The following is a 15,164-nucleotide window of genomic DNA, read 5'->3' as shown; positions in this document are numbered from 1 at the left end:
TGTGTGGTGCCTCCTGTTGAAGCAGCCCCACATCTCTTTTGACACTAAGGAGTTTTCGAGACATTAACACATGAATGAGTCACATTACGTCGACAGACCCAAAGGGTGAAATTACCTAGGAGGGATTTACAAAGCAGAAGACCATGATAAATTCAATCAAGTTGACAATTGTTGCTAGTGAGACAGGCTGTTGCTCTGGTTCACTACACTCATTAAAAAAAAGAAAAAAAAGTTTTTCAGTTCAATGTGTTTGCAATTAGGACGATTTTGCCATTGTTTGCAATTGGGACTGTTCGTAATTAGGACACAATCTTCCGAGCAGCCCCCTCAGAGATATCTGAAAAAAGTTCATGTAATTTGGAGGTGAATTTGTAGCGATATTTTATTACAAAGAATATTGTTTTCTGTGATTTACAGGCTGTCAGTTGAAGCAATTAACTTCCATGCCCAACAAAATAACGAGAGAATGTTTTCACAAGAGACATTAGAATCACGTTGACTGTCGTAGCTAGGGGTGTGCGTGACGAAACATTTTTGATCGGAGGGAATGGGAAAGAAAAAATCCTGACGTTCGGGACTGAAATAAAAAAATCCATTTTCAGACCACGTCCGGAAATTTTCGAAATTTCCCGTACGGTGAAAATCTCGAATTGTACACACTATTTCTTCTTCAAGTTATTGTTCTTGCTTTTCTGGAATAAAAGAATGTTAGTGTCAAGAAATTTCAGACACAGTTAAAATGCAGAAAAATATCAAGAATTAATCTCTTTTAAATAAGGTCCATTAGAATTCCTCTGCTTTTCGGGATTGCGAAAAGTCGGTATCTGACCTTGATAATTCATACCCCGTCATTTTGAATTATGACTCTCCCCCCGCCCCCCCCCCCCCCCCACACACAGTACCCTTCGGCACGTAAAAACATAAATCACTAGTACCATGAAGGACAGTAGATTAAGTAGTCTCTGTTTGATATCTGTGCATTGTGAAAAAGTACAAAAAGACAAAGAACTGTTCATCAACAAAGTGATGGATGTTTATGGAAAGAAAGCAAGGCGAATCCAGTTTCTCTCTAAATAGTAGACTCAAGTCTGAACTTGTATTCAACGCCATCGCAAACTCAATTCAAATTGAATTTTATGATTTGTACGAGTAATAACATAATAATAACAATAACAACAACAACATCAACAATAATAAAAATTTCTATCACTGAAAGGCAAGATATGAAATCTTACTCTGCTCCTTTGAGAAAAGATCGTACGGGCGCCCATCCTTGAGAGAACCTCTTTAATCCGCCGCTAATACAATAAAGAGAAACTCATACCGTATAGCTTACCTTTTTAGTAAAATTTATTGAATTGAATTGTTGTTTTAAGTCCGCTTGATGTACAGGTAGGCTATTCGGGATTGGACCTATAGTTTAAAGTGGAATCGGAAACACTGTTCAATGTTCCTCCACCGGGTATTGAATCCGGGACCCCTTGAATACAAAGTGATGATGTTACCACTACGCCATCACCTAGGCCCAATGTAAAATTTATCTCTAGCCTTTTTGTACAGCAGTCTTTCTATCGATAATGTGGCGTGTGAGGTGATGTTTTTTTCTAAAGGCATTAAGTTTTCAAATACACCTTAATTAACGAGATATACTCCTAACAGCACTCTCGACTGTTACCTGTTGTTATCTGATTTTTATGTACGTCAACTGTCAATAAAATACTTAAATGAAAGCCGCACGCACTACTGTTTCAAAAAGATAACGAATTGACTTGAAACTTGTTGGCCAAGTCTGGATAAACTTGCAAGCACCCCTTTTCTGGGAGGGGTTTCAGGGAAACAGGATTATTTCTTCAGATCTTTATTTCTATTTCAGTTGCGGATTTCTTTCACAAATCACAGCAAAGGAAATATGCCGACCGGAGCAAGTTTCCCTGCCAAGGTCTGTTCCCTTCTTTTCATCTTTTCTCAATTTAGCTACATCGTAAAGTCAGAGTAACCACGAGGCGGTACACACGCAGCTTTTAGTGCTCTCACTCAACTTTAATCACCATACCTGGACAGGGTCAACGAATTATGCAATGTATATTGATACACTTATCTTTCGCTCTTTGTACACACAGTAGAAGCTTTTTCATATTCAATAATAAGAACGAATATTATATTACACAAAGGTATAGAAACCATGGCTTTATCGCAATCCAATCACGTAGGTTGAATTGTATCTTCTGCAAATACACTGTATAAAGAAACAAATTGCCAGAGTATTAAGTAAGACGAGTGTACTTCTCGAACAATAGTTTATGACAAGTAATCGGTGGTTGGGATCAGAAACAAGAAATTCAGCTGCGTTCTGGAGAATTTTTTCTAACATCATTTTCACACCAGGCTTGAAACTTCGATTTTTTTTTTCTACGGTACGCAGTGGCGTGCCCAGGATTTTCGAAAGGGAGGGGTTATGTATACTTTTTCTTCGTATTCAGCCCTCATTTTGTCATATTTTCCTACCTTTGACGTTCTTTTTTTAGGAATACTTAGCGAAAGGGAGAGGTTATAACCCCCCATCAACCCCCTTTGGGCACGCCACTGGTGGTACGTAATTTGATTACAAATGGAGCTGTACAGCAATTGTAGGTTTCGTTAGTGTAATGTGACCATGTTTGCACAATGAATAAATGTGAATAAACCATTCAATAATATAATATGAATATTTCGGAACCGCGAGGGCCCTTAAAGCGTGATGCCTTGTGCACATCTCTAAAGGTGATCCTGTATCTTGTACAGCCAACGGCAAATATAATAGTGAGCAAATTGTCCATCACTATTTTCATTCTGTGTCATTCTACTTCCTGTGTTGTTTTAAAATATAGATGCCTGCTGATGTGAAGCAGAGGATATTTTCGGCTTATTGACGTTTTTATTTCAATGAATGGCAATCACATTGAGGAAAACAAACTGACTGAAAATGGTGATTGACAATTCGCCTACTATTTCTTTTGCCGTTGGGTGTACAGTGGGATCCATGTGTATTATCGTGCAAATTATCCATGACTATTTCCATTAATTTTTCTCTTACATCTTATGTGTTTTTAAGCATGGATTTTTATGTATACTTGTGCAGAAGTTGTCAACAACTTGTTTGGAGTTTTCTTTTAATTCTTGAAGCTCTGATTGAGTCAAATAAAGTGCACGAACATAGTGATGGGCAATTTGCACGGTAATACTCATGGATCCCACTGCACATAAGCAAGGACAGATTTCATGGAGTCACAAAGACGAAAACTGCCTCTTACCAGCAAAGTAGTTTATATGTGGAATAAAAGTCAGACAAAAAAATAAATTTCTAAATTCTTTAAAAAGAATAATAAAAGAAGAGAGTAGTCGGTATGAAACCCCTCCGCGCCAATATAAATGCTAGGTATATAACATCACAATATAATCGCTGAAACCGACACTGGAAACTAATAACTCAAAATAACATTTAAAAATATAACTTATATTTTAATTTAATATAATTTAAAGATACTGAATCTAATGATTAAATTGGGATTCGAACCATTCTGCAATAACTTCCACCCGGATAGAACCCAGGATCCCTTCATTACAAGGCGACTGATATAAAATTCATGTTTGCATACAGAAAATGAAATAAATTTAAACAAGCATATTTCATAAAAATGAGAATTTGTTTACTGTTTTATGCCGTGGAGAACAAATTGTATCCAGACTTACTTGCCTCAGGATTCGAGTGATATAATGCCTCGTCGACTGACGCTCCCTCTGCCAGAACTGTGGCACGAATCAGCTGTTGATATTTTGGAGCGGATGTAGTGCATTTAACAGTTACGTCGTCGTTAACCCTCGCAGTGGGATTTGGTCTGAGAATGAGCATGTACTCGCGGCGATGTGTGCATGATCGAGAACATTGAAAATTATCCATTTTACGGACAAAATCAGATCGATGCCTCATTGACAGCTAGGTACGGTAGAGATGTATCGTAGAATGGGGGAATTATATACTTATTTTTTAAGAAAGTAGCAACGCGAACTCGCTGGCCGAGAACATTGAGTGATCATCTTCGATCTATCTACCGATGGTTGCAGGTTCGAGTCCTGTTCCTTTGTGAGTGCCCTGAAAGTCTTTCATTAATAAATTTCCACCAATCATTCATCCTCATCGTCGTGAATAGGCTACAGAGGCTTAAAGACTGCGTAAAATAATTTTTTTTTAAAAAAGTTTTCAAACATAGTGGGGCAGTCAGTTGCAGAACAAGTAGCGTTTCCAGCATGGCGTTGCCTACAATTTGAAAGTTGAATTAGAATGTGCCTCCACTGAGAGGCTCGTAAATTACACGTAACATTACGTGTGTAGAGGTAAAAGTGTATCTAAAAACATTCCTAAAAAAATAACTATTTCACTTATGCGCAGATACATTTTTGTGTATTTAAATATGATTTACAAGAGAGAAGTGTCAACCAACGCAGTCACCTGACACTAACAACACAAGACACATCATGCTATCACTTACCTGCAGTGCATTCTTCACTGCCGAAAGAATAAGAAGTCTTATAACAATACTCTGTCTCACATGGAACAACTTGCTTCACTGATAACGTTTGCCTGCGTCGTTGATAGAGGCCTCTTCTGTCTCCTCACGTGCTTGACAGATATGTACTCCCCTCCCCGTCTTTCTACCTTTATCCAAACAACAGCAAAACGCGTGATGATTATCAATATGCTAACACAGGCACCAAAACAGAACTTTAAGAAGAGCTCTTCATATCACGACCTTCACTAGCACAGTCGACCTCTTCGACTAAAACACCCACTCGCGAATAATGTAAAAACATAGCAAAACGTCCGGAACAAGACCCAGATACCCTGCTAATTAAAACCTGGTGGATGATAATGAGGGTACAGTCGGATGCATAAATATTACCAAGCAAACTGTCCAGCACTATGTTTACGCACTTTATTTTACCCAATATGAGCTTCAAGATTTGAAACAAAATGTCAAACAAGCATCTGACAACCTATGCACCAACAAACGTAAACATCTATTCCTTAAAAACACGTAGGATTCAAGAGAAAAATTAATGAAACTGGACATGGACAAATTGCCAAGCAAAATTTGTGGATCCCACTGTACAGTCAAGTTCAAAGATTATGTGAAGCCAAATTGTCCATTCTCATTCATCCCGGTTCAGGAAAAGGAACAAAGATTTTGTCTGGTTCGTCTTGTCATTGTCACGAGTGTCATCACTTGCCATTTCAAAAGCATGAGGATATCCTTGTCGAGTCAAAATAATTAACCCACAGAGTTCTAGCGGCGCATCCGTAATCCACGTTTTCAAAGATCCTCTGAAGGACTGATTGCGATGCATTTTCAAAAGGTCTCCAACTTCTCTGAGCCAAGGGCGGATTAAAGAGGGGCGGAGGCTCTTGAGGGGGCGTCGTGCGCGACTTCCACCGAGGACCTATTTAATTTTTTCATATATTGATAAATAAAAATTACACAGTTGGAATGAAGTATAACACACATAGTGTCAATTAAGAAACATACAAGAGCGGAATAAAGGGGGGCGGAGAGGGCATCCCATTACCCGAGGGGCGACAAAACTTTAATGGCCTTATTTTATTTCCTCAATAATATGCATGGTTCAAATGTAATAAAGGAAATATTGTGGTATTTTTCGAAGAACTACCGTTATGGGGAAGCAAGTAGCTTAACGGCGAGTACAGCAAGTGATTAAAATAGCCCTTTACTGGAAGTATGTGTCTGACAGACACGCATGGTTTTTTTTCTCGTTGTGCTGGCATCCCTGTAAGTTTCTGTGAAGCGAGCTCCTCAATACCTTCATAAATTGTTTTTCTTAGTTTGGTGGTGTTATTCATTGTTGTCGGTCGCGCTTGTGTGTTAGCTGATAAGAGCTTTTTTGTAACCTACCGTGTCTGAGAGGCACATACTTCCAATAACGTAAGTTTTTTTGCGTGTCCCTTGGACACATACTTCCAGTAGTGGAGTTTTCTTGCACACAAGTATTATTGATGTTGATGATTAGAACTTAGTTATAATGGAGGAAGGACCTTCTACATCTAGGAAAAGGAAACTAAGCGATGTAGCGAAAGTGGGTGAACCCAATTTTTGCGCCAAGGTTTCAAAAATGTGGGAAGAAGTGGAAGAAGAAGACGGGCTAGAAGAGGAGATGGAAGATCTATTTTCTGATGATGATTCCGATGTGGACTCCATGTTCATTCTTGTGACATATGGTTCTTCCACTGATGATGAAGATTGTCGTAATATCGAAGCTAATATTTCGTCTGTAAGTTGCAGGACAAATAAAGAGAATGACGTTCGAGCTTTCTTTCAAGGTAAGGACGGATATTCTTGGGAATCTAAAGAACCAACAAAGACTAGACGTGTTCCTCGTCAAAATATAATACGAGGAATTCCAAGCTTGACAAAGATTGTTAGAAATTTAGGTGAAAATCCTCAAATGGAAGATATTTGGTCTCTAATTTTTGATGACGACATTATTGATCATATTCTGTTGTGGACAAATGTAAAATTAGAGAAAACAAGAATTAAAGTCAAAGAGCATCAAAAGAGCAATTACAGACCAACTCATAAGTGTGAAATAAAGGCACTTTTAGCTCTTTTTATGCTTACATCAATTTGTAAGTCTGGACATGAGGATATGGTTTTCCTATTTTCTACTGATTCTATGGGTAGACCCATATTTAGATCAGCTATGTCAGTGAAGCGTTTCTAAATTTTGTTACTCTGCCTCTGATTTGACGACTCTGAAACAAGAGAAACACGGAAGGAGACCAACAAAGTTGCATTTTCATAAAAAAAGAAAAGTTTTTCTCAATAATAGTTATTTTTTCTTACGTAGCACTTGCGTTGTGTATGTATTTTGAAATAAATTTTATAATATTAGATTATAAGAATAAATCTATGTAATACTTTGCAAGGAAACAAAAGTTTCGGCGTTCCGTGTCTGTCAGACACATACTTCCAATTATGTAATAAAAAATCATACTTCCTGTTAAGGGATAGGGGCGACCAATGATAGGCGCGACCAGTGCCGGCGAATAGGGTGGCGAGGAGGGCAGTTGTCCACCAATTTTCGCCACTTTTGCCCCCGCACTATGCTAAATCTTATCTACAAAGGGAAATATTTTGGGACCCAATCGTCGTCACTGGGGGCGACGAATGATAATGGGACGACAAGAGACAGGGGGCGAACATAAACAAGAATGACGAAGGATAGGGGCGACGAGAGACAGGGGGGGAAGAAAGATAAGAATGACGAATGATGGGCGAGTTTGTGACCTTAAGCATTTCATTGGTTTACATTCTTTGTACTCCGTAAAGATCATGCTTCGAAGTATATTGATTGATTGATTGATTTAATTTATTTTACTTCGCGTTTTGTGCCTCTTGGCTAATTTGCGAAGATGAGGATGAGTGATGAAATGATGAAATTGATGAATGGACATTCACAAACAACCAAGCCCGACCGGGATTCGAACCCGGGACCCTTGGCGTCGCAGCGCGATGTGCTAACCACTTTTTTTTTTTAAAGGAAATACCTCCTACAGGGAGGTATCCCCCCACCATTCACTCTTTTTCTCACTTTTACACTTCAATTCTTACTTTTTTCTTTGTTTCTTATCAACTGGACGAACACAAATACCCATGCCTTACCCGGGACTCGAACCCAGAACCCCTGGCGTTGTACCGCGCTCTGCTAACCACTTCGCCACGGAGGTCGACAACCACTCGGCCACAGGATCCGGCTCGAAGTATGAGGGGCAGTCAAATGAAAACCGAACACCCACCATAAAACACATTCCTCGCAAAAGTTGGCAAGACTGTTGTTACGTATCGATACTGCCATCTGTAGGGTAGGAGAAATGCAAAGTGAAAACGCACAGGTCCACACAGTTGCTTCGTCATTGCTCAGGAGGTGAGCGTAGTGAAAAGTGTGTCCGTCCAGCATTGGAAATGGAGGCAAGCAAAGAAGAGCAGAGAGGTGTGGTTCGTTTCTTGGTGGCTGAGGGTGCTGGAACACGCGAAATTCATCGCCGCATGTCTGCAGTGTATGGCGAACACTGCATGTCATTGACAAGTGTGCACGAGTGGCAGAAGAGATTCCGCGAAGGACGCACATCACTGCAAGACGATCCGCGCCCGGGACAGGCCAATCAAGCCATTATGCATGATGTGATTGCGAGGATCGATGGTCTGATCCGGGAAGACCGACGAATCACAGAGGAAGAAATTCGTGTTCAGGTTGGCATTAGTCATGGCTCTGTGCATGCCATTATCAAAGATCACCTGCAGTTCCGAAAAAAAATACGCGCAGTGGGTTCCCCATCAACTGAAGGAGAGACAAAAGATTGACAGAATGACTGCATGTCTGAGTCATTTGCAGCTGTACCACGAGAAATAGTATGCGTTTCTGTCACGTATCGTCACGAGGGACGAAACGTGGTGCCACCATTTTGAGCCCGAGAGCAAACGGCAAAAACAACAATAAAAACACGTCAATTCTCCCCCGCCAAAGAAATCCAAGGCTGTCCATACGAGTTCCGGTAATGTCATTGTCATGCTGAGCTTCTTCTTCGACTGCAAGGGCCCTCTGCTTGTCGACTTCCTAGAGCGTGGAGCCACAATCAATGCGCAGCGCTATGCAGACACGTTGCAGAAACTGCGACGCGCCATAAAGTCAAAACGCCCTGGAATGCTGTCGGACGGAATCATCATTTTGCATGGTAACGCCTATTTCCATACTGCCAATCTGGTGAGGAATAAGCTTCAGACATTTGGCTGGGAAACGCTTGAACATCCTCCGTACAGCCCCGATATTTCACCTTGTGACTTCCACATTTTTGGTGACCTGAAGAAAGACATTCGTGGATAAAGGCCTGCACAAGACCTGGAGCAGACCCGTTCGCGAGACATCGCTCCTGAAATGCCATGCAACCTGCGCAACACCCTCGCTTGAGCAGCTTGTATGCCCACCTGCACAGATCGTTCCTGGCAGGCATTGTAGACCCGCCGGGTACCCGCAGTCTTACGATACCTAGTAGGTCTCAGTTCGTTCTTTCCATCAACTGCAGACCCCTCCCTCTGCATGACGTAGTTGCTTCGAGTAGAAACTGCACCTGGCCCACACCGTTCTGCAGTGTTGCCAACTGCAATAGATTTTCACTACTTAAAAAAGGGAACTCGAAGCTTCGTAAGCCACATCACCAATGAAATGAGATTTACGAATGTTGCTACCCCCCCCCACACACACACACATTGAAATAGGTTTTCCGTGGCACAGGATCCATAAGTATATGTCGTAAACAACCAATATACGTATATATAGTGATATAGGACAGGACTGAAACATGTCACGTTCGACGCTGAGGTCGCGAGTCGAACAACACACTGTTCTACTGCGAACACCAGGGCCGTAGCCAGCCAGGGCCATTGCCGTTACCCTCGTTTGGGGGGTAGGGCCAAGTACTTGGATAAACGTGCCAACAAGAACAATCACAATAATAGTAATAAAGTAGCATGAAAGGCATTATAATCCTCATAAATCACGCAAAAAGGGGGTAGAAGTCGGTTCTCACGCGCATTTGTGTTGAAACAGAGGATTAGAAATATTTTTTTTCAACACGTCAATTTCACATTAGCTAATAATGGAAAACAAGCACACAAACTGTTTTTGAAAGAAAGAAAGTGCATGATAAATGCATTCCGAATGTACAGACATATGGCATGTAAAATTTCCATCTACAATATTTTCTTTTCACATGGAGCGACGTATTACATAATCAATTCATCCAACTCGTAACAAACCAACATTAATAGCAAATAATATCACGGGCAGCCATAGCATTCTCTGTTTTAAAACTTTTCTCACTTAGATCGTTCGGCGCTCAGGGCCGACTCCCGCTACCCCTTTGCTACGGCATTGAACTTGATGAGACTGGATAATATTTTATAATATATTTCTACTTTCATAAAATTTGAAATCAAGGGGTTGCAATTACCCCTCCATTCCCCCTCTGCAGGTGCCCTTGGCCGTCTGGAAGGAAAATGCAAGAAAAATATGAAAATTAATTCCATCTTGAGTACCCTTTAGCCCTGCTACTCTTAAATTCTGCTAGTCTGTTTTTTCTTGTACTTTAATGTTTGACCCCCACCCTGACCCTTCCGCTAGACTTAATTTCCGTCCAAGCTTGTGAGCAATGCACCCTACCCCCTCTGGTTGCGCCACTGCGTGCCTGGTTAAGGCACCATGCAATGAAAAGCAATTAGTTTTCAGTGAGGAGATTTTTGTTTGCTCGATCATTCATTTAAATAAATGAAGCTGTAATACTGCGTGCATTTCCTGGCAATAAGATAAAAACTGCTTACGCTGAACTGAAATCGCTAAGTATATAAATTCTCCTTGGAGGAGAGAGCTCCTCCTAGGACCTCGTAGGATTTACGACCTACGTAAGTAGGCAACACTGGCTGAAGCTGTCCACGTGGTGATGAAACACCTGGAGCGACACGCTGCCGGAGGGCTGTTTCCTTCCAGCAGGTTTTGCAGGCGCCCGGGTCTTGATGAATGCCCAGGTACCTTGTAAGCGCAGAGCGCCTGGAAGACGAAGAACCCGGGTAAAGACGCAAGTCGACTCGTTGCCGTGGGCAGGCGAGCAGGTATACCTGTCCTCGCGGCAAGCGGGCAGTGGGTAGGTAAAATGCACATTATGCTGGCCTCTGTTCGTGGACGTCGGTTTCATTCGGACGATGAAGTGCAACAGTGGGTGAGGTTGTGGATCCGTCACCGATCTACCTCTTTCTACAAGACTGGAATTGATCGTCTCGTTTCCCAGTGGGATAAATGTCTTAACACTTGTGGCAATTACTTTTGAATAAAACAAACTCCATTGTCACTTTGTAGCGGGTGTTCGGTTTTCATTTGACGTAGAGAGGAAGCAATTAAGTAAAGAAAAAGTGTCAGATCTCACTTATATGATGAAGTGGATGCCGGCTGTGGACCAACGTTACTTTGCTACGGTGCTGAAGAGAAACATATAAGATACTTTTTTCCCATTTGTGTACAGCCTCTTTGTCAATAAGCGATATCTACTCTCAATGAGTACAAATACGTTTCATTTTCTTAGAAGGATATGCAGTAGCATGTTATGTTAAAATGGACGTTTTGTGTTTCCACTGGGATTATATACTACAACACTATTTACAACATGGTTACTTTTTTCAACTGACTCACATGTCAATACTTTCTATTAAACAGTATTTTAAAACGCAATCTTCACACTCTTACGTAATTGATTCATAGTATTGGATGAAAATGTTTGTATTATTTTGTACTCTGGAGCACCTTTTACATCTTTACATCTTTTACATCTTATTTACTTATTTACATGTACATAGTTCATGCAGAATATAGAATAACTAGAATATAACTCATTTCTCATCTTTCTTTTTTTGCACAAAGTTTGAATAAGGGATAGCCTTTTTACTCTCATCTGAAACGTTACTTTTGGAGTAAAAAGGTTTTAACTGCAAATTCGTCGTTTGAATACCTGAACATTAGTCATATTTTTTCATTAATTTTCCTGTATATATTAGAGAGGGAGGGATCACCATACAAATGCCGGAGGCACAACTTGTTAGAATAATTAGTTTTCCCTGTGCACATAGTCAAATCTTTAACTAGCTCTCCTGAGAATATTACGACTTGACAGATAGAACCTTTTTACTTTATGGTCGCGAGGTGGCGAACAAAGATACGAATGACGAAAGATGGGAGCGACGAAAGACAGGACGCGACGAATGATAAGGGGGCGACGAAAGATAAGAATGACGAAGGATGCGGGCGACGAAAGATAGGAGGTGACGAGAGACAAGGGGTGAAGAAAGATAAGAATGAACGAAGCATGAGGGCGACGAGAGACAGAGGGCGAACAAAGGTAAGGATGACGAAGGACGGGGAGGGGCGGCTAAAGATAAGCACGAAATGAATTTAAGGTGAAAGACTAGTGTAATATTACTAGGGTAGCTCAAATAAGTCTTGAGGTGACCGCCCCTTAACAGAAGATCTAAAAAAAAATCCGCCACCTCTGCCTCCTATCTTATTTTTTTCATGTTCAGTCACTGTGGTAAGGCCATAGCTATGGAGAGAGAGCAGCTGACATGTACCCCAGCGCCACTAGGGCGATGATGAAAAAAAATTAGGAGAAGTACAACTATCAATCTTAGTAGCTTGCTGCAAGGGCGAATTAAAGGCTTGAGGAGGCGACCATTCTTCTCCTGCGCCCCTCACAAGGGCGTCTTTAAAGTTATTGATAAATTTGCAAAGTTGGAATGAAATACATCAAACACTGTGGCATTTTATGACATGCCCAAGAGCTAAAAATTAGCAACAGCAGTGCTCTTCTTACCTGTTGGGATAAGACATAGATTAACAGGCTCCACAGTCCCATCTATTGCAATCAAATATCAATTTATTGTGATTTTTTGAGAAATGTATTACAGTCTTTATTTTATTGAAGTTAAACAACTTAGAATGATTGGTGTGCTCAGCAAACATTGTAGTATTTTATACAATGATATAAAAGCTGGAGGTGTGAGCAGTGCTTCGAGATACAAGGATACCCACAAGCTTCTTTTTTTAAATTTAGAATGAATATTCCTGTTTTTGTTTTGCAGTTAAAAAAAGATGAAATTGGAGAAAACAATAAAATATCACTTATTAAGTAACAGGCTTGTACTAAACGTACGTGCAGCAGGACGCCGCAAGATAGAATAGAGACTTCGCGGGCCTTTAACAAAATCGTTTTTTGTCCTGCGGTACTATCCTTGTCCCCCCCCCCTTCCCCCCCAGCTTTCGAACCCAATCGTCGCCACTGCCAGCGACGTTAGTTCTAATTTGTACGCCCAATACATTCAGATTCAGACACTATACAATGGAAGATATCACAACAGTGGTGTACCCTGGAGTTTCGAAAGGGGGTGTATGTACGTACTTCTTTGGAAACACTTGGTCAAAGGGGTGTTATGACTCCCATCAACAACTCTTTGGCATGCCTCTGATAACAAAACTCGAGACTATTCGCGACGTCACTACTATGATAATGCACACTTCTCTTCCGGACTTATTTACTGCTTGTTTGATTTTCCTCACTTTACCCGTGACCATGGGCGTAACTTGGGACCTAACTTTCAGGAGTCAGAATCAAACTGGGCCTAATTTTGAGGGAGCAGAATTAAACTGGGCATAATTTTGAGGGAGCAGAATCAAAATGAGCATAATTTTGAGGAAGTAGAATTAAACTGGGCTCAATTTTGAAAAAATATATGGAAAATTATAGGTGCTAAGGCAGGCGACAGCACCCTAAAGGATCATATCCAATCCTGCAGGAAGAACACATCTTACTTCAGTCTCCAGTACGAAAGGCTGCTGTGACATAATTTAGAACACTTGCGTAGCTAGAGATTTATGTCCCAGGGGTGAGAAGTGAATTTAGTTCCCCGGCCTGTAATCCCCCACACACATATACATATGTTTTCTAATTTATACTCCTTTTCAATATTTGTACACAAGCAATAACTCCTCGACCAAATAAGAAATTCCTAGCAAACATGACAAATTTTAAATTAATTGCGCGATCTGCTCTAAAACAAAACCCTTTGGCTCTTAGCTGTTACACACCTGGCCTGCGAAGAAGTGCGTACTTGGTATAATTTATTTCCCTGTTATTAGGTAATTTACAATTATTATGTCAGAGTATTCTTAATATGATAATTTTGCAAAAAATGTACACAGGCTTTCAATACAGCGGAAAACCAAGATGAAGTATTACGTATTTATAACTGAAATCATTAACCAATATTCATAATATTTTCAATGTCTTCCTCAATTGTGACGTTAAAAAAATTGTTAAAGTTATATATATTATATTATGAAAATTAAATGTTTGACTTCCCTAATAATGTGGCGGGTGCAGAGAATGATAGAGGGACGTAAGGCACAAAAATGATTTCACGTAATAGTTAAGATGAATTATCGTCAAAGTATATCGTTTTGGTCTGTGTTTAAGTAAGTGTAATGTTATGTACTGTATTTGCTTGTACTACGTGTGTATGTATAAGGGCAAGAATATGTATGTGTGAGTTTGAGTGTGTGTGCCATTACCATTCTTATATATTTTTCTTTGTATTTTTTTTAATTTCTCTGTAATTTTTATATTTTTTTTCTTTCTATTTTCAATATTTCAAAATTCCACATTCAACGTTTATTGTAAACATGGTCAAGTGGAAGAAAAGGCTCCACAGACTTAACTTCTCCATGTAATAGAAGGCGAAATAAATAAATAAATAATGTTTCATCAAAACACTCGACATGTATTTCCAGGTTTTGAATGTGTCTACTTTTTGAAACACCCCTGCATATATTTGTTATTTCTCGGTACATTGTAATTACATCACACTATCACGAACAAATCGTACTGGGTGTTTCAATAAAAAGGTAACTGAAAGTATCCAAAACACACCATGTCCAGTTACTTTTTTATTGAAACACCCTGTACACAATAACTATTTTTAAGCAAAAGGTGTGGCTTTTACAGAATCGTTACGACCAGAGAGATATATTTCTTTATAAATTTACTTACTTCTTCAGGACATTCCCCTAGAGACGACGCTGATAACAATACTAAAAGATTGGATTTGATTTCGCTAACCTTCCATAATTGGTTACTGAAGAAATGACACACATACCTTGTTTGATCACAATTTACTGCGGAAGAGATAATATACTAAAACAAGATTATGTTATCAGTTGCATAGACTGCGTGCTCATTTCCTTGGTTTTTAATCTAAGGCTGTGGAGGAGAATTAAATGATGGTGAAGGCTGAAGAACACTTGTGATCAAATCAGTTAAACATCGCAACAGCGTCTACGTAAACGCCTCTCTTCTGGCTTTCATTCGCTCCTCGCTGCCCAGCAGACGATTTTTTCCTCGTTTCTCATTGGGCGCCTCCAGGATAACTCAGCAACCCAACATTGTTGAGTAGCAAGAACCCTGGAGGCGCTTGCTACCTGGTTGTTGAGAAGGAGCGACCGCGGCTTCACTCAACATAAAA

At 40.2% G+C, this 15,164-nt stretch overlaps 1 protein-coding gene across 1 annotated transcript in view; it reads right to left on the bottom strand.

Moving 5' to 3' along the window:
- Nucleotides 1-4,800, bottom strand: part of LOC146004351 (galactose-3-O-sulfotransferase 2-like) — a 42,499-nt gene extending 37,699 nt beyond the window's left edge. The window contains exon 1 of the mRNA XM_083143142.1: nucleotides 4,527-4,800. The gene's annotated coding sequence lies outside the window, so the exon portion shown is untranslated. The remainder of the gene's footprint in view (nucleotides 1-4,526) is intronic.
- Nucleotides 4,801-15,164: the final 10,364 nt, after the last annotated feature.

Source organism: Lepisma saccharinum, chromosome 1 (genome assembly GCF_977018435.1).
Source record: "Lepisma saccharinum chromosome 1, izLepSacc3.1, whole genome shotgun sequence".
Lineage (NCBI taxonomy): Eukaryota > Metazoa > Arthropoda > Insecta > Zygentoma > Lepismatidae > Lepisma > Lepisma saccharinum.
Note: the sequence above shows the minus strand (reverse complement) of the source record. Positions and strands in the feature narration are given on the sequence as shown.